The 19,683-nt window shown below is 38.3% G+C and overlaps 1 protein-coding gene across 2 annotated transcripts in view; it reads right to left on the minus strand.

Moving 5' to 3' along the window:
* Positions 1 to 19,093, minus strand: part of LOC146892805 (endogenous retrovirus group K member 6 Env polyprotein-like) — a 30,617-nt gene extending 11,524 nt beyond the window's left edge. Inside the window, exons 1-3 of one of the 2 annotated variants that reach the window (XM_087910847.1) lie at positions 18,890 to 19,093; positions 17,962 to 18,237; positions 17,693 to 17,858 (exon numbers count right to left, since the gene is read on the minus strand). The gene's annotated coding sequence lies outside the window, so the exon portion shown is untranslated. The remainder of the gene's footprint in view (positions 1 to 17,692; positions 17,859 to 17,961; positions 18,238 to 18,889) is intronic. The other variant, XM_087910846.1, reaches the window with a different exon arrangement.
* Positions 19,094 to 19,683: the final 590 nt, after the last annotated feature.

Here is a 19,683-nt window from a genome sequence, read left to right on the forward strand (position 1 = left end):
ACTGAAAAAGGCCTGGAACAGCAGGCATTTTTAACCTTTATCTTTTTTTGCTTGTTTGTTTTGCTTTGCTTTTTGGGACAGGGTTTCTCTGTAGCTTTAGAGCCTGTCCTGGAACTGGCTCTGTAGACCAGGCTGGCCTCAAACTCACAGTGATCCACCCATCTCTGCCTCTAAATGCTGGGATTAAAGGAGTGTGCCAGTGTCTGGCCTTAATCTATTTTCTTATTTATACTTTACACTATCCAGAAAGGGTTTGGTTTTCCTAATTTGAGAGATTACAAAAGAATGTATGACTTGTCCAAAGTCATAAACTAAAAACTATAGTGTTGCAAAGATACATGAATCCAACAGGTGCCCATTCTACTACACCATACTGGCTGTGAACCATGCACGCAAGCAGGGGTAGGGATTTAGTAGGTTAAAAAAAGAAAAGGATGGGTTCAGTCAGGAACCATCAAGCCAAGGCTATAAAAATGTTAGCATACAAAATAATAGTATCTCTTGCAGCTTGGAAAAATTTGTAGATGAACTACACTTTGCTGTTAAGGGGCATAAAAAGGAGCCCAAAATCAGAAACAGCAGTGATTGTATTATTTTTCCTCAGTATAGAACAATAAAAATATGATCACTCAGAGTTCTCCTTACCAGTTTTCCAACAGAGCAGAGGATTACCTCTTAGTCACTACTCTTGTGATTAAGTTCAGTATGCTGAAACACCACAGCATGGTCTTACCTCCCTATTTGTACATTTACTAACACAACACACAAATATAGTGAGTATTTCAAGAGCGCTACGGTCAACTCAATATCACCTATACTTAAATCCCAGCATTCAGGAGGCAAAGGTTAGAGGACTGTGTGATCTAATACTGAGTTCCAGGCAAGCAAGAGCTACAATGTGAGTCCCCACCTCAAGAAACAAAAATAAAAATAAACAAAACAATAACAACATACCAATTGAATAAAAAGATAAAATGACACCAGGCAGTGGTGGCACACACCTTTAATCCCAGCACTCAGGAGGCAAAGGCAAGTGAGTTCCAGGCCAGGCAGGGATATGGAGAAACCTTGTCTTGAAAAAGCAAAAACAAAACAAGCAAAAAATTGTTAACTACTGAATGCCAACAACAAACACATAAAATCTACGACCCAATTATCATTTTTCTGAAGTTTAGGAATAGCCTGATATCTGAATCTCAATGTTTTCATACAAAATTATACTCAACAATCTCATGGTATATTCTAACAGTGACAAACACGCCATAATGCAAACAGCACCAGAAGACCTAGAGATAAAAACTATCATTATAAATTATACTGACCCAAGTCAAAAGTAGCCATATGCAAACCCATACATATGTGTCTTAGCTTCAGAGTCTTTAATGGTGGAAAAACCCAGTCTTTAATACTAAAATAAGGAACAGGCAGTTTCCTTAATTCCAACAGAGTATACACTGGAGGTATTAGACAACACCACTAGACAAGAGAGATCCAGAAGCAGACTTAGCAGAACATTCATCATCTTGAATGACTTTCAAATCTAAAGAGCAGACTCTTATACCCACTTCAGATTCAAAAAACAAAAAGGAAAATTATGCAAAAATAAGAATTTCCAAGAATACAGACGCAGAAGAAATAAAAGAGTGACCTTGGCAGTACAAAACCATAGCAGTTTCTCTGGAGGTAGAAGGAGCAGGGATTACTTGGTTTTCAGGGTTGCCATGAACTACTACTTATGTGCGTATCATTCTTCCCTTCCCTGAATTTTTACTGTGGTGCTCCCATTTTAGTTTTAACACTCTGTGTTGGCTTTGTGGTGGACATATATTGATGGTGTCTTCTGAATTAGACTTTAGTATCAAGAAAAGTCACAAATGGACTTGATGATGTCTGTTTGTGTCATCACAAGATCCTGGTTCAAGATTACGTACATAAATACAGGAGGTTTTAAGTTACGGAGATAAAAAAGTGTATTTTACATATAGCAGGGATATGAATAATTGTGATCAAGAAAGTGAACTGCAATAGAATGGATTCTTGATTTCAGTATATTACTTTGCAGTAAAAACTTTTGTTAAGTTGGGCAATGGTGGCGCACACCTTTAATCCCAGCACTTGGGAGGCAGAGGCAAGTGGATCACTGAGTTTGAGGCCAGCCTAGTCTACAGAGTGAATGCCAGAACAGGCTCCAAAATCACTGATAAATCCTGCCTCAACAAACAAAACAAAACAAAAAACCCTTTTTGTGGTTTTGGAGGGCTTAAGGTTTTTTGGCTTTTTTAAACAGTGTGTCATGACTGACCTATATCTATGTGGAACCAGGTTTGCCTTGAACTTGGAGATCTACCTGCATTTTTCCCCATGGCTTGTATTAAGGGTGTGTGTCACCGCCACCAACTCCCTTACAGAAAATTTGTCATGTAATTTTGCAGTAAAGGAAAAGAAGTTGTAGCAAGGGCAACTCAACATGTAAACAGAATAACTGAGCAAAGCTTTATTTCTAAAATTGCAGTTTCAGAGAACTATCAGAGGTTGGTTTCTGGGATGCCTAACTTACAAGTAAGAATCTTTAAAGTTTGTATTATTCATATTAACTTGTTAGCTACTTCAATCATCTTGGGAGTAAACAATATTGTTACACAAAGTTATGAGAATGTAATTCATAGAGCAATAAATTCCTTATTTCATACAATCTAGAATTACAGAAGGATATTTGGAAATTTCAAATTATTTCAATGTTCTAGATGCCAAAATGTGGTAGACAGACCAATATTCTTGATCAGTTTGTTTAAAAAAAAAGAAAAAAAAACAAAAGGAAATCTTTTTAAATGATAAAACAGCATGGCAACCAATTTAATTCTGAATTTAATAACAAAATTGAGAAAAACAAGGGGTTTGTAGCTCAATAGTACTGCACCTCTTTAGCATGCATGAGGGCCTGGATTCATTCCCTAATACAATTAAATGAATAAATAAGTAGAGAACTTTTATTTTTAACATCTTTCATTATCACTCTTTTTAGACTGCTTTACTGAAACTACCAACAATCTCCACAATGTTTGGAGGAGTAATTTTTTTGAGTGTGAGAAAGAGAGACTCGTGTGTGTGTGTGTGTGTGTGTGTGTGTGTGTGTGTGTGTACCAAACATCCATATAAAGGTCCTTACCTTCCACCTCGCTTGAGGTAGGGTCTCTTACTCACCACTGAGCACAGGCTAACTGGTTCACCTGTCTCCAACTCCTATCTCATCTCACTGTAGCAAACTGTGATTACAGATGTGCACTAATACCAGAACTCTAGCATCTACACTTCCAAAACAAGAACATCCGACTCTGAGCCTCCTCCTCAGCCCTAGTTTTTCATTTTGTTCTGGAACTCAGAATTCTCCTTTCTCAGCCTCCTGAGTACTAAATGTACAAAATGCACACTACTACACCCAACCTTCCAAATGCTTTTCTTGAATGCTATATTTTACTCTTCTGGACTATTTCATAAACCGTTCTTCTTTCTGAGGCACCAACACTCTTAGTCTCCCATTCAAACTCCTAAACATATATTATTATATGTCTAATGCATGAAAATATTGGACTTTTCTCTTGCTAACAGAAATTCTTCAGGTCCAAAACATCCTGACTTTTACCCTCTTCTTCTTATGTACAGATAATTTCTAATATAACTCTCAAATATTTATTTCTAGCACAAACCTCCCTTTGGAACTCCATATCTACTTCTGAAGTACCTGAATATCCCTCAAGGACCAAAAACTCAAAATGCTCACCTAGAAACCTAGTAATCTTATACTAGTTAACTTTGCAAAAGTATCAGTTTCCAAAGCATAGATTAAGTGCTATATATGCTATCAACTACTAGGGAACTTTAGATAATCAAAAGAATTTTTAACAAAACGTGATTTTTTTGAGACAGGGTCTCAAATTTTTTCAGACAGCCAGGCTAGTCTGAAACTCTCCATGTAGACCAAGCTGGTCTTGAACTCAGAGATCTGTTTATGCATCCTGAACGTACAGATTAAAGATGTGTGCCACCACGACCAGGCCAACAATAAAAAGTTTTCATGCCATTTTAACATTCTGAAAGAGTAGTACATGATGAGCACAGACAAAACCACAGAGGTAATATTCGTTTCCTAAAGACAAGCTCCAGGTCTTCTGATGTAAAGTATCCAGGACCTGAAACAAACATAGCCAAAACCCACCAGTACAATTTTTCAAAATCCAAATAAAAGAAAGTACATTACTTTTTATCTAAATAAAACATCATTAAATCCTACTTTTACTATACAGCAAAAACTTTTATTCTGAAAAGGAACTTTACTCTGAGTTCACTGCAAAACTATTTCAGTCATATTCCAGATTTAGAAGGACAAAGGGCAACATCAGGAAATGAAGGGCAACATGTAAGCTGTCACACCGAGAAAGGTACTGAGCCCATGTGGCTAACATAGATCAGAATAATGGGTTAAGATAAGTTATAAGAACTAATAAGTAGCCTGACCCAATGGGCCAATCAGTTTATAACCTAATGTAGACTCTGTGTTATTTTCTTTGTTGCTTGCTGGCTGTTGGGGTACTGGGAGGGACAGAAACCCCAACAAGCCAGCCCTCCATACTACAATGAAGCATCACAAAGGTTCCAAACAAAGTTGGTTTAGAATTAGGGAAAATAAAAAGTCATACTATTATTCAAAATAACTAAGCACTATGCTTACTTAAAAGGCAATTTGAAAATTAAGATTAAAACTTAAAATATTTTATTAGCTCAGTTTCATTATCACCAAAGAGAGAAAAACTACCCTTGACTGTAAATATAAAGACCAACAGAAATTATGACACAAAATACTAATAACATTTTCTTACTTTTAATGTAAATGTCAATAAAACAAATTTATTTTTCCTCAACAACTTTGAGAGATAAATAAAAGTTACTTTATTTTTCCAATTTGACAGATGAGAAAATGGAAATATAATAGATGAGCAAACTTGAGGTCCTTAAGATCAAAAGCAGAATCAGAACTAAATTTTGGCTCATTTTCTATGAGCGCCACTTAATTTTTCAATGTAATCTGAATATCAAAAATAACAGAAAAAGATCAAACATCCCTAAAGCATCAGTACTAGAGAGGATAAGACAGGAATATCAAGAGCCCTGGCTGGGCTAGAGCACTTGTTGCTACATAAGAGGATCAGGGCTCTGTCCCCAGCACCTAAATGATGGGTCACAATCACAAACTTCAGTTCCAAGGAATCCAATGCCTCTTCTGACCTCCACAGCACCAAGAACACAAGTGGTACGTATATGTACAAGTAGCCAAAACATTCACATTAAATAAATTTAATTTAAAAAAAAAGAGTTCTACATGAGCCTGGGACAAATGACTCTGTTTTAAAAAGCATAATTAATGAGTACTGATTTTCAACCTACTTTATGGCACATTTCAAAATGTTGCTCCTCTATCACTTTGTGATAATTTTTACCAACTAGAATGAAAACGAGACAAACATGCCTATACTCCTGCAACCTCTATTGCCCTCTGAAACACAGATTGCTCCAATACTAAGGGGACTTAAGAGGTGAGTGAACAGCCACGCAGCAGGACACCCCACTCTCTAGGGCCTCCACAGTGGGACAAAACAGCTTCCCCAAATCCCTTGACTTTTCTAGCCAGCCAGTAGAAGAATGTCCTGCAGGTAGGCTCCCAAAACCAGTTCCATCTACTGGACCCTCTAAGCTACTTGCCCCACCCAGCCTATGAACTAAGTAAGAGCTTGCTACAATACTGAGGGGACCAAGAGCTTTCTACAGCACTAAGGGGACCAAGTGGGAGGACCAAGAGAGCGAACAAGGAGAGAAGTCCAAAAAAGCAGGCTTAGAGAGACCTCAGAGGCTTTCTGAGACAGACACTGACAGTACAGAGCAGACCAAGAAAAACTCCCAAACACTCCAAAGATTGGACCAAGACACAAAGAAATAAAGCCTCATTTGAAGGAAGAGATGGGTAGACACCAAGGCAAGAATTCCTCCAACAACCTAAAAAACAACATGGTAACACCAGAACCAAGCAAAAACAAAACAGGAAGACTTGATCATCCTAACACAAAAAAAAGAAGAAAACGTCTTTAAACTTAACTATATGTAAATGATGGAGACCTTTAAAGAGGAAACAAAAAAACTCCCTTAAAGAAACAGAAGAAAAGACAAACAAAAAATTGGAAGAAATTAATAAATCATTCAAAGAAACCCAAGAAAATAAAGAAAAAACAAACAAGTGAAGTAAATAGGTCAAGACTTGAAGACTGAAATAGGGGTATAAAGAAAACACAAACCAAGGGAATTCTGGATATGGAAAATCTGGGTAAATGAACAGGAACTTCAAAGACAAGAATAACAAACAGAGGCAGTGCTGGCTCCCCCCTCCCACCTGCCATCCCAGCTCCCATCCAGGTAGGAATTCCTATATTTCTCCCTTCCCCCTGGGGTCATAAAATTTCCCCAGCTAAGCTGCCTTGCAAGCTGGGCCTGGGCTGTAGGCACATCCCGGCTGGAGGCAGTTCCTGGGTCTTAAAAGGCCTCCCTGAGGACAGGTAGACCAGGTGCCAGATCAGCGACATTCCTGACCAGCAGGGGCCCTGACTTCCAGCAGAGGGCCATAGGAGGGGTGAGTTTGCTTTGGGCCCCTGGCAGGGTCTGGGTGAGGAGGAGAGCTGGCTTTTCCGACCTCATAGACTCCCAGGTCACCCTGCAGTGCTGGCTCCCCCCCTCCCGCCTGCCATCCCAGCTCCCATCCAGGTAGGAATTCCTATATTTCTCCCTCCCCCCTGGGGCCATAAAATTGTAAGCACATCCCGGAAAGAGGGAGTGCCTGTGCTTCAATAGCCTGTCTGAGGAAAGGTGGGCATTCTGTCAGTGAAGTCTCTGCCCAAGAAGGGAACCTGACCCAGTGCCAGAAGTTCCAATAGAGAGCATTTGAAGTAAGAGATGGGCAGACGCCAAGGCAAGACCTCATCCAACAATCTGAAAAACAACATGAAAACACCAGATCCCAAGGACCCTACAATAGAAGGACTTGAACACCTTAACCCAGAAGAAGTGGAAAAAAGTGCCATTATGAAAGCAATAGAGTCCCTTAAACAAGATATGAATAACTCCCTTAAAGAATTGGATGAGAAATATAACAAAAAGTTTGAAGAAATGAGTATAGAAATAGATGAGAAATATAACAAAAAGTTTGAAGACATAAGTAAATCCGTGAATGATACCCTGAGAAACCAAGAAAAAACAATCAAACAGGTAAAGGAAACAGTTCAAGAATTGAAAACTGAAATGGAGACAATGAAGTAAACACAAACCGAGAACCGGCTGGATATGGAAAACCTAGGTAAACGAACGGAGACTACAGAATCAAGCATAACTAATAGAATACAAGAGAAAGAAGAATGAATCTCAGATTCTGAAGATACCATAGAGAAAATAAATGCTCTGGTCAAAGAAAACGGCAAATCCAACAAATTCTTTTCACAAAACATTCAGGAAATCTGGGACACAATAAAAAAACCAAATCTAAGAATAATAGGGATTGAAGGAGAAGAACTGCAGATCAAAGGCCCAGAAAATATATTCAACAAAATTATAGAAGAAAACTTTCCCAATCTAAAGAACGATATTCCTATGAAGGTTCAAGAAGCATATAGAACACTGAATAGACTGGATCAAAAAAGAATCCCCTCACCATATAATAATCAAAACACAAAACATACAGATTAAAGAAAGAATTTTAAGAGCTGCAAAGGAAAAAGGTCAAGAAACTTATAAAGGTAAACCTATCAGGCTTACACCGGACTTCTCTATGGAAACCATGAAAGCCAGAAGATCCTGGATAGATGTACTGCAGAAACTAAGAGACCATGGATGCAAACCCAGACTACTATACCGAACCAAGCTATCGTTCACTATCAACGGAGAAAATAAAATATTCCAGGATAAAAATAAATTTAAACAATACGTAGCCATAAATCCAGCCTTACAGAAAGTAATAGAAGGAAAATCGCAACGCAAGGAATCCAACATTGCCATCACTGCCTACAATAACCCAGACATTTAGTGACCCTTCACAAGCACAACTCAAAGAAGAGAAACACACGAACTCTACTACACACACACAAAAAATTAATAACCGGAATCAACAACCACTGGTCATTAATATCACTTAATATTAATGGACTCAATTCACCTATAAAAAGGCACAGACTAAGAGATTGGACACGAAAACAGGATCCAACATTCTGCTGTTTACAAGAAACACACCTCAACCACAAAGATAGACATCTACTCAGAGTAAAGGGTTGGGAAAAAGTTTTCCAAGCAAACGGACCTAAGAAACAAGCGGGCGTGGCCATTCTAATATCTAACAAAACTGACTTCAAACTAAAATCAATCAGAAGAGATGGAGATGGACATTTTATACTCATAACAGGAACAATTAATCAGGAGGAAGTCTCAATCCTGAATATCTATGCCCCTAATATAAAAGCACCCACTTATGTAAAAGAAAAACTTTTAGAACTCAAGGCAGTCAACAAACCACACATACTAATAGTAGGAGACTTCAACACACCTCTCTCACCAATGGACAGGTCAATCAAACAGAAACTAAACAGAGAAATAAGAGAATTACTAGAGGTAATGAATCAAATGGACTTAACAGATATCTATAGAACATTCCACCCAAAAAGGAAAGAATATACCTTCTTCTCTGCAGCTCATGGAACCTTCTCGAAAATTGACCACATACTCGGTAACAAAGCAAACTTCCATAGATACAAAAAAATATTAGTAACCACCTGTGTCTTGTCGGATCACTATGGAATAAAGTTAGAATTCAATAACAATTCTAACACCAGAAAGCCTACAAACGTGTGGAAGTTGAACAGTCAACTACTGAATCATCCCTGGGTCAAGGAAGAAATAAAGAAAGAAGTTAAAGTCTTCCTTGAATTTAATGAAAATAAAGACACAACATACTCAAATCTATGGGACACAATGAAAGCAGTGCTAAGAGGAAAGTTTATAGCACCAAGTGCCCAATTAAAGAAAACAGAGAAAGCACATATTGGAGACTTAACAGCACACCTGAAAGCTCTGGAAAAAAAGAAGCAGACACTCCCAGGAGGAGTAGAAGATTGGAAATAATCAAACTGAGGGCTGAAATCAACAAAATAGAAACACAGAAAACAATCCAAAAAATCAACGAAACAAAAAGTTGGTTCTTGGAGAAAATCAACAAGATTGACAAACCCTAGCCAAACTAATCAAATGGCAGAGAGAGAACACCCAAATTAATAAGATCAGAAATGAAAAGGGGGATATAACAACAGACATAGAGGAAATTCAGAGAATCATTAGATCTTACTACAAAAGTTTATATGCCACAAAGTTGAAAAATGTACGAGAAATGGATTGGTTTTTAGATAAATACCATTTACCAAAGTTAAATCAAGACCAGGTGAACAATCTAAATAGACCTGTTAGTCGCGAAGAATTAGAAGCGGTTATTAAAAACCTCCCGACCAAAAAAAGCCCAGGGCCAGATGGTTTCAATGCAGAATTCTACCAGAACTTTCAAGAAGAGCTGATACCTATACTCCGTAAGGTATTTCACAATATAGAAACAGAAGAGTCATTGCCAAACTCTTTTTATGAAGCTACAGTTACCCTGATACCAAAACCACATAAAGACACAACCAAGAAAGAGAATTACAGACCAATCTCACTCAGGAACATCGACACAAAAATTCTCAACAAAATCCTGGCAAACCGATTCCAAGAACACATTAGAAAAATTATTCATTATGATCAAGTAGGCTTCATTCCAGAGATGCAGGGCTGGTTCAACATACACAAATCTATCAATGTAATCCATCATATAAATAAACTGAAAGAAAAAAACCATATGATCATCTCATTAGATGCTGAAAGAGCATTTGATAAAATCCAACATCCCTTTATGATAAAGGTGTTGGAGAGATTGGGGATACAATGATCATACCTAAATATAATAAAAGCTATTTACAGCAAGCCAACAGCTAACATCAAACTGAACGGAGAGAAACTCAAAGCCATTCCATTGAAATCAGGAACAAGACAAGGCTGTCCACTCTCCCCATACCTCTTCAATATAGTGCTAGAAGTTCTAGCAATAGCAATATGACAACATAAGGGGATCAAGTGGATTCGAATTGGAAAGGAAGAAGTTAAACTCTCGTTATTTGCAGATGATATGATAGTATACATGAGCGACCCCAAAAACTCTACCAAAGAACTCCTACAGCTGATAAACACCTTTAGTAATGTGGCAGGATACAAGATCAACTCCAAAAAATCAGTTGCCCTCCTATACACAAAGGATAAAGAAGCAGGGAGGGAAATCAGAGAAACTTCACCTTTCATGATAGCCACAAATAGCATAAAATATCTTGGGATAACTCTGACCAAGGAAGTGAAAGACCTATTTGACAAGAACTTTAAGTCTTTGAAGAAAGAAATTGAGGAGGATACCAGAAAATGGAAAGATCTCCCTTGCTCTTGGATTGGGAGGATCAACATAGTAAAAATGGCAATTCTACCAAGAGCAATCTATGGATTCAATTCAATCCCCATCAAAATCCCATCTAACTTTTTCACAGACCTTGAGAGAATAATAATTAATTTTATATGGAAAAACAAAAAAACCCAGGATAGCCAAAACAATCTTATATAATAACGAAACGTCTGGAGGTATAACCATCCCTGACTTCAAACTCTATTACACAGCTACAGTATTGAAAAAAGCTTGGTACTGGCATAAGAACAGAGAAGTCGACCTATGGAATCGAATAGAAGACCCAGATATTAACCCACAAACCTATGAACACTTGATTTTCGACAAGGGGGCTAAAGGTATGAAATGGAAGAAGGAAAGCATCTTGAACAAATGGTGCTGGCATAACTGGATGTCAACCTGTAGAAGAATGAAAGTAGATCCATATCTATCACCATGCACAAAAATCAAGTCCAAATGGATTAAAGACCTCAACATTAATCTGACCACTTTGAACCAGATAGAAGAGAAAGTGGGAAGTAGTCTACAAGACATAGGCACAGGAGACCACTTCCTAGGTAGAACCCCAGTAGCACAGACAATAAGAGAATCAATGAATAAATGGGACCTCCTGAAACTGAGAAGCTTCTGTAAAGCAAAGGACACCATCAGTAAGACAAAAAGGCTACCTTCTGACTGGGAGAAGATCTTCACCAACCCCTCATCAGATAAAGGCCTGATCTCCAATATATACAAAGAACTCAAGAAACTAGACAATAAAACTCTAATTAACCCAATTAAAAAATGGGGTGCTGATCTGAACAGAGAATTCTCAACAGAAGAACTCCGAATGGCCAAAAGACACTTAAGGTCATGCTCAACATCCTTAGTGATCAGAGAAATGCAAATCAAAACAACTATGAGATACTGTTTTACACTGGTCAGATTAGCTAAAGTCAAAAACACCAATGATAGCCTATGCTGGAGAGGATGTGGAGAGAGGGGAACTCTCATCCATTGTTGGTGGGAATGCAAACTTGTACAGCCAATGTGGAAATCAGTGTGGCGGTTTCTCAGGAAACTGGGAGTCAACCTCCCTCAAGACCCAGAAATTCCACTCTTGGGAATATACCCAAGAGATGCCCTATCATACTACAAAAGCATTTGCTCAACTATGTTCATAGCAGCACTATTTGTAATAGCCAGAACCTGGAAACAACCTTGGTGCCCCTCAATAGAAGAATGGTTAAAGAAGGTGTGGAACGTATATACACTAGAGTTTTACTCAGCGGTAAAAAACAATGACATCTTGAATTTTGCATGCAAATGGATGGACATAGAAAACGCTTTACTCAGTGAGGTAAGCCAGACCCAAAAAGAGGTATGTATTCACTCATAAGTAGATTCTAGCCATAATTAAAGGTCTTTGAGCCTATTATTCGAGATCCTAGAGAAGCTAAATAAGAAGGTGAACCTGAAGAAAATCATGTACTTATCCTCCTGGAGATTGGAAATAGACAAAAGTCCCAGGTAACCTTGGGTGCATGGGGGGGTGGGTGGGAGGGGAGAGGGTTAGAGAGAAGGGAGTAGGGGAGGAATGGGGAAAACTCAGGGGACTGAGATGGGGGAGGGAGGAAGGATGGGATCAGGGAAGAATATATCTCAACTAAGGGAGTCATTTTAGGGTTTACAAGAGACTTGATTATAAATGGGATCCCAGGTCCAAGGAGAGATCCCCAGATTGTTCTCTGGACAGAGGAGAGGGTGCCTGAACCGGCCTTGGCCTATAACCATACTGATGAAGATTTTGCCTATCACCATAGATCCTTCATTCGACGATGGATGGCGATACAGACGGAGACACACATTGGAGCACCTGACTGAGCCCCCCATGATCCAAATGAGGAGCAGAAGGAGGAAGAACATGAAAAAAAAACTTGGAAGCGCGAGGGGTGCTATCACCCACTGATACAAGGGGACTGATCTAATGAGAGTTCACCAAGGCCAGTTGGACTGGAACTGAACGAGCATGTGATCCAACCAGATTTTCTGAATGTGGCCGGATTCTCTGAATGTCGCTGGCCCGGAGCCTTTCTGAAAAGCCATTGACAATAACACTGGGACTTGTTTCCTCTGCATGTACTGGGTTTTTGGGATCCAGTCTGTTTGGTTACTCACCTTCCTGGACCTGGAGGGAGGGGGGAGGAACTTGAACTTCCCACAGGGCTGGAAGCCCTGACTGCTCTTAGGGATAGAGAGGGAGGAGAAGGGAGTGGGGGAAGTGGGAGGGTGTTGGGAGGAGGGGCGGAAATGGAAACTTTCATAATTTAATAAACTTTGAAAAAAAATCAGATACTAGATTAGAGCTGTTCAAATTTAATGTTTAACTTTTAAGAGCTATATGTCAATCAAATCCTTGACCTTAGGTGGAGATGGTTTTGAAAGCAAGAATGTTCAGACTACATGTAACTTGAATTAGTGGTCACATGCACTAGTGTAACAATCTTCAGAGAACAGGAATACTGTGTAAGAACTACGCAAGTCAACAAGTCTATTATAAGTCGCCATATTTCTAACAATGCAATTAAATCCTATTGTTGGAGGTACATGTAAGAAAAATTATATCTGAAACATTTGGTAACAAAACAAACTGCATATCACAAAGCAATTGTGTGAGGGAATATGTATGTTAATTAGCCTGGCTTTATTATTTCATGTGTACATGTATTAAAACATTAGAGCACACTCCATAAATACTTGCTAATTTAAGAAAAAAAACTATTAAAAATAAAAAATACCAAGAGTTTTACCAAATGTTCAACAAATATGAGAGGATCCACCTGCTAAAATAGAAGCTTCTACTCAGATTTTAATCCCTAACATTTAGTTTTGAACTCAGATGAGTAAGTAGACACAGTCCATAACATTTCTTCTACAAAGTAGTATAAGTCAAGGGTACTTCCACTAAACTTTCAAACTAATCAGTGGCAACATCCAAAACATAACAAGAGTGACTTACTATTGATGTACTGAAGTACATGTACCGAAGCCAGATTAGCACTGTGGCCAATATGAAAGATGTCATAAATTCACTGCATGATCTTCAAAGATTTCTTCTTTAACTGGGTATGGATACAATGTTTTATATACTCAAAAAATCAAGTGGGGTAGCAAAATGGTAAACACTGTTTAAATTTTAATCATTAAAAATAAACGGGGTGGGGGGGAGTGCTAAAGAGATGGCTCAGACGTTAAGAGCACTGGCTGCTCTTCCAGAAGTCCTGAGTTCAATTCCCAGCAACCACACAGTGGCTTACAACCATCTGGAATGAGATTGGGTGCCCTCTTCTGGGATGCAGACATACATTCAGTCAGAACACTATATATAATAAATACTTTTACAAATTAATTAATTAATTAAAAATAAACTTCAGCATTCCAGAAAAACTGTTCATTTTGTTAATCAAATCACTGTTCTGGAAGTTGGCAAAGAGAATCAATCATTTACACAGCATGACTTTCTTTTACGGAAACCATTAATAATGGTTTAATAACCCTAACAAATAAAAAAGTGCTTTAATATTAGTCATGAAAAATCCTCATAAAATAGATAAAAATAATTGGTAAAGACTGCATTTATGAACTATTATAGCTTATCATACCCAAATTGGAATCTGAATTAAGGTTCTATACTTGCCAGTTTACAAGTACTCAAAACCAAAGACAAACAATTTTCAAAAACTCACAAAGATTCATTAACACAATCCAGGTTACAGAAAACTCTAAAGTTAAAAAATACTTTCTAAAGTCTGGTGGTGGTGGCACAGACAGATCTCTTGTGAGTTTGAAGCCGGCCTGGTCTACAAAGCAAGTTCCATGACAGCCAAGGCTACAAACAGAAACCCTGTGTATGTGTGTGTGGGGGTGCTTTCTATCACAAATAAATATCAAGGAAAAGTGTGGTAAAGGTTACACATATTTTTTCAAGAAAATACAATACAGTGCATATACTTTAAATATAGAATTATGCAGTGAGAAAATAAGAGTCTTAGGAGATTAACAGAGAAGTTTGGACATAAGTGCATCTTTTATATTTTAAATAATTATTGTACTGGAATAGTTTTTAAGACTTTATAGCTATACTTTTAAATATCTACAGGCAACATCCTACTGTGTGGAATTTGATTTTAAATAATTCAGTAGAGAAAGAGAACAGAAGAACCGTGGTATAAACTGATCACTGTTGAAATGAGTGACAAAGATTTATTGTATCTTATCTTCTTTGTACATGCTTAAAATGATCCATAGCAAAAGCTTTAAGGAGGAGAATGAAAAGACTTTTTAGAATAATTCACAGAATAAGGACCAAAAACAAACTTATTTATCTCTCAAAGGTCAAAATCAAAAAGGGGAAAAAAACTGAAGCTGAAGAGATGGCTCAGAGGTTAAGCGCACTGATTGTTCTTTCAGAGGACCTAGGTTCAATCCCCAGGCCACAACTGTCCATATTTATAGTTCCGGAGGATCCAATGACCTCTCTAGACTCCACTGACACCAGACAGGAATGTGGTACAAAAGACATATGTCTACAAATAAAAAAACCTTGATGAGTTTGACAAGCATCCTCCCTAAACATACAATATTACTTAGCAAATGACAAAACAAGCACAAAAAGTAAGTGTTGCTTATGGTCACAGAACAAATTAGAAGACCTCACAATTAGAAGCCACAAAGGCTAAGAAGATCTCAGAAATAAGCTGCATAAAATGTGTTTTAGAAGATCTGGAGAGTCTTCAAATTGCATGAAAACTCATCAAAAGAATAAAATGCAATTGGGTGGTACTGCCATATACTTTTAATCCCCGCATTTGGGAGGCAGAGGCAAGTGGATTTCTGTGTTTGAAGTCAGCCTGGTCTAACAGAACTTGATTCCATGACAGGCAGGTCAACACAGAGAAACCTGGCCTTGAAAACCCAAAATAAATATACAAATGAATAAATAAAATGCAACGCAAAAAGATCTTAAAATGTGTCCGATGTTGGTGGGAAGTCATGTTTTGAGGGACTAACTGCTAGAGTAGAAACAATAGGATAGGACCAAAGATCACTGATGCACTAGTTAGCAACCTCAGTAGAGAGATGAGTTCAATTATTGAGCTGTACACCTAGTAGCTATCTGATTCAAAGCATGAAAGTTATGATCTAACAAGTTCAACATCTACCCATGAACTGATAATATATACAAAAATAATCAAAATTTTTAAACAGCCATTCTTTGAAACAATAAGAGTAAATTTTATTAAGACCAAACATGATTTAATTTTAATCGAAAAAATCAGATTTATCTTTCTGTCAAGAAGAAAGGCTTTAAAATTTAACAGTAGGGTAAAATGGAGCTCAAGGACACAACCAGAGATCATGACAAAAGGATTCATGTATATATCAAAAAAAAACCAAAAACCAAAAAAAAAAAAAACAGAGAATGTCAATAACATAAAATCTTCTCAATACTAAATGTCACTTAATCTACCTAGAAAAAAACAAATTAGTAAAAAAAAAATGTAATCTCATTTACCTTTTCTTATTCTGAAAATGGTGAAAATTAGAAAGTATGATATATTTTTAAACAAGTCATTTTAAAATTATTAGACAATCATATTAAAATTGCATTTTAACTTTTGGCTAACATATTAATTAGTGACTATGTCCAAAAGTGTCTAGATGCAACAGATTCCCTTTTTATTGGAAGGGTTGTCTATTTTTAAAAGATATTGCTGTCAATTACGTAAGCCTGGAAGCTATTTTAAAATTTCACAGTAACATTTCAGAATATGTATGTGTGCATGTTTGTGCACACATATATGTACAGATACATACTTTAATAATGTAGCAGTGGCTGACCTGCAACTCTCTATGTAGATCAGGCTGGCCTTCAACTTGAAGATCTAACCAGGAAGTTAAGGAAAACTCCAGTGAAAATTAGATGACTTTTATGGAATAATTTGATTTTTAAATAGCCGAAATTGGGGCTGGAAAGGTGGCTCAGTAGTTAAGAGCACTAACTTCTCTTCCAGAGGACCTGGGTTCAATTCCCAGCACCCTTATGGCAACTAACAACTATCTGTAACTCAAAGATCTGACGCCCTCACACAGACAAACATGCAAGCAAAATGTCAACATACACAAAATAAAAATAAATAAAATACTTGAAATTATATTAAAAGAAAAAAGCCTGAAAAAATAATGTAAAACTGCAGGCTATGACCTGAGAGCATAATCACAAATACCTAAGTTAATTTAAATAGACTAAGGATGTTTCTCTGGCCATTGCCAGTATCTTCAGAGTAGTAGTATGGATCCTTACTTGTGAAGTACTCCCAGTTAGTATCAATGACCTAAAATCTAACTTTCTATGCAAAACCCACATGAAGGAAGTCCAAGAAAATTATTTCTGAATGGCAAAATCTTACAGAGTTAAAATGGTTTTTAAAAGCATGGGGACCTGAATCATGTGCTTTTGGGTTTCAAATTCACACCTACACCAGTTCTCTCATCAGTGAAAGGGAGTAATTACAATACCCACCTTGTCAGACTCTAGTTATCAAATGAGATAGTGCTGGTTTGTGCTAACACAATGGTAATCACATAACCACCTCAAATCAATAAAAATAAAATCATAAAAGGCTGCTGAAAAAAGTTTAATGTCCTCACAAAAGAGTCCTTAAGCCAAAAACAGCATTAAAGGTCAACTGTTTCCCAGTAAAATGGCTTCATGGTTAAAGCATAGGCCATGTGATCTGGCAGACCTAAATACAACCCTAGGTAGCTATGGAAAGGTGGAGAGAGAAATCCAAATCCACAAAGCTGTCCCCAGACCTCTATAAAAATATTATGGCACCCGTGTGTCCCACACATCCTACACACACACACACACACACACACACACAAAGTTTTATTTTCCTTTTATAGGCACAATCTTACCTATATAATTTTGAGATCATTGAAGATAATATCAAAAAACACATTGTTAAATTTTTAATAGTAGGCCAGTGGTCAGTGTACTCAAATCTGAAAAACTATGGAAAATATAAAATCTCTTACATGTTTTTAAAATTCAGGATTGGGAGGTTGTTAGGGTGTTTTGTTTTGAGACAGGAGCTCTCTATGCAGTCCTGGCTTTCCTAGAAGTCTCTTAGGATGGACTTGAACTCTCTCTCCATCTGCCTCTGCTCTCAAGTGCTGGCACTAAAGGCATGTTCCATCACACCTGCCAATTCAGGATTATTAATATGAACAAACACACTAGGCATTTGAGGTCTTAATGCTGGATACAAAATTTTATAATCACGTACAGAAATAAAAGCAATTACCTTTGTACAATAAAGCATCCAAAGTTCAAAGAGCCTCTCTCTGGCTGCCATTCTGGCTTTCCACTTTGGCACTTCAGTATTTCCTCAAAAAGAAGGTTCAAGATCACAGCACGTTATTTTATTTTTCAAGTTTCTCAGCCGTTGCAGTAAAACTCAAAGCAGTGGGATAAACAAGTAAGTGAAACAAATAAAACTGTCTCGGGTCAGTAAAGGTCAATTTCAGCGGCCACTCTTCTAACACATCTTCATCAGTAGTAGCTGGGCTTGCAAAGAAGTCTGTGAAATACAAAAATACCCAACGTTTTTTTTACATCCTTTTTTTTTTTAATCCAAATATTTGTCTGCCTTGCTTACCCAATAAAAGGGATAAATTTCTAATCTGATTGGATCTCACAGAAGCTGTTTTGTACACCGCGACTAAAATCAACATAAAGTACTAAAATCTTCCAGGCATGTTCACCACCAAAACTACAATAGATGGGAAGAAAAAACTACTCCCTAATAACGTGTTTTCTTTTAACCTTAAAAGACCAGGAACACGTATCAAGCATTAAATCTCTGAGATTTCTAGCCTACTACTTAAAAGTTGCTGGGAATGTTTTCAGCGTTGCAGGGCAGGGCGTGGGGGAGGGCCAGAGGAATTCCTGGTTTGTTTGTTTTAACCATCCACACAGGGAACATTACTCCTGTCTACCTGGCCTCTATCTCAACACGCAAAAAGAAAGGAGCTAGCACACCAAGCTAGGGTAGGGACCAAGGTAGGGACCACCTCCTGGGAAAGCTCCCGCTTTCCGAGAACCTGAGAACCTTCCCTTTCCTCCCCGCGTCCCCGCTAAGAACAAGTACGAAAACAGGCATGCCAATCAACTTCAGAAGCTCGGGCCCCAGTGCTTCGGGCCCTATGCCAACCGGCCTCAGCCGGACCCACCCCGGCCGGCCGCGCCCCTCAAGCTGCAGCCCCGCGCCTCACGCGCCCCGGCCCTCCCGCGGGTGGCGGAGGCGGGACAGCGACGACAGCACAGGCGGAGGCGGGACAGCGAGGACAGCGACAACAGCCTCAGCACAGAGGCCCCGCCCCCGGCATGCTTGTGCAGCAGCAGTGCGCTTGGCTCCTGGACTCTGTAAGCAGCCGGCGCCAGCCTGGGCACTCAGGCCAGTATTTTCCCAGCTGGACGTGAGGACCCACGTGCTGACGTCGCGCCCCTCCCCTGCTAGGTGGAGCTGACAGAACTTCCTTCGCCTAGCGCCTGGCATTGACTCTACAGATCAGCTGAGGGCCAGGGACTCTATGGTGACATCTAGAGAGGATTTCGATTTGATTTCTTTTTGGCAATGCGATTGGTCCTGGGACACATCTCCAAGACAAAAATCTTTTCCTTTACGTGTGTTGGTGCCTTTGTACTATGTCTGTGACTATTCCAAGGATATTGCTCAATCAAAAACTTAGAATCACTTCTGTCTTTCAAAAAAAGAAGCAAAGGGCAAGACTCTGTTTTATTAGCCCCACACAACATTCATAAGGGTTTTTTTGTTTGTTTGTTTGTTTGTTTGTTTGTAAGGAGGAGAAAAACGTAAGATTAACGATCTTTTACATCTAAGAATTTAAAACGCTATTGTGAAAACGTTCAAGCATATACAGAACTCAATGTTATAGCTCAACTTAGTATCTGAGATACCCTGCGTGTGGTTCCCATCAAGCACAATGAAGTAAACTTAGCAAAG

Source organism: Myodes glareolus, chromosome 9 (genome assembly GCF_982192425.1).
Source record: "Myodes glareolus chromosome 9, mMyoGla1.1, whole genome shotgun sequence".
Taxonomy (NCBI): domain Eukaryota; kingdom Metazoa; phylum Chordata; class Mammalia; order Rodentia; family Cricetidae; genus Myodes; species Myodes glareolus.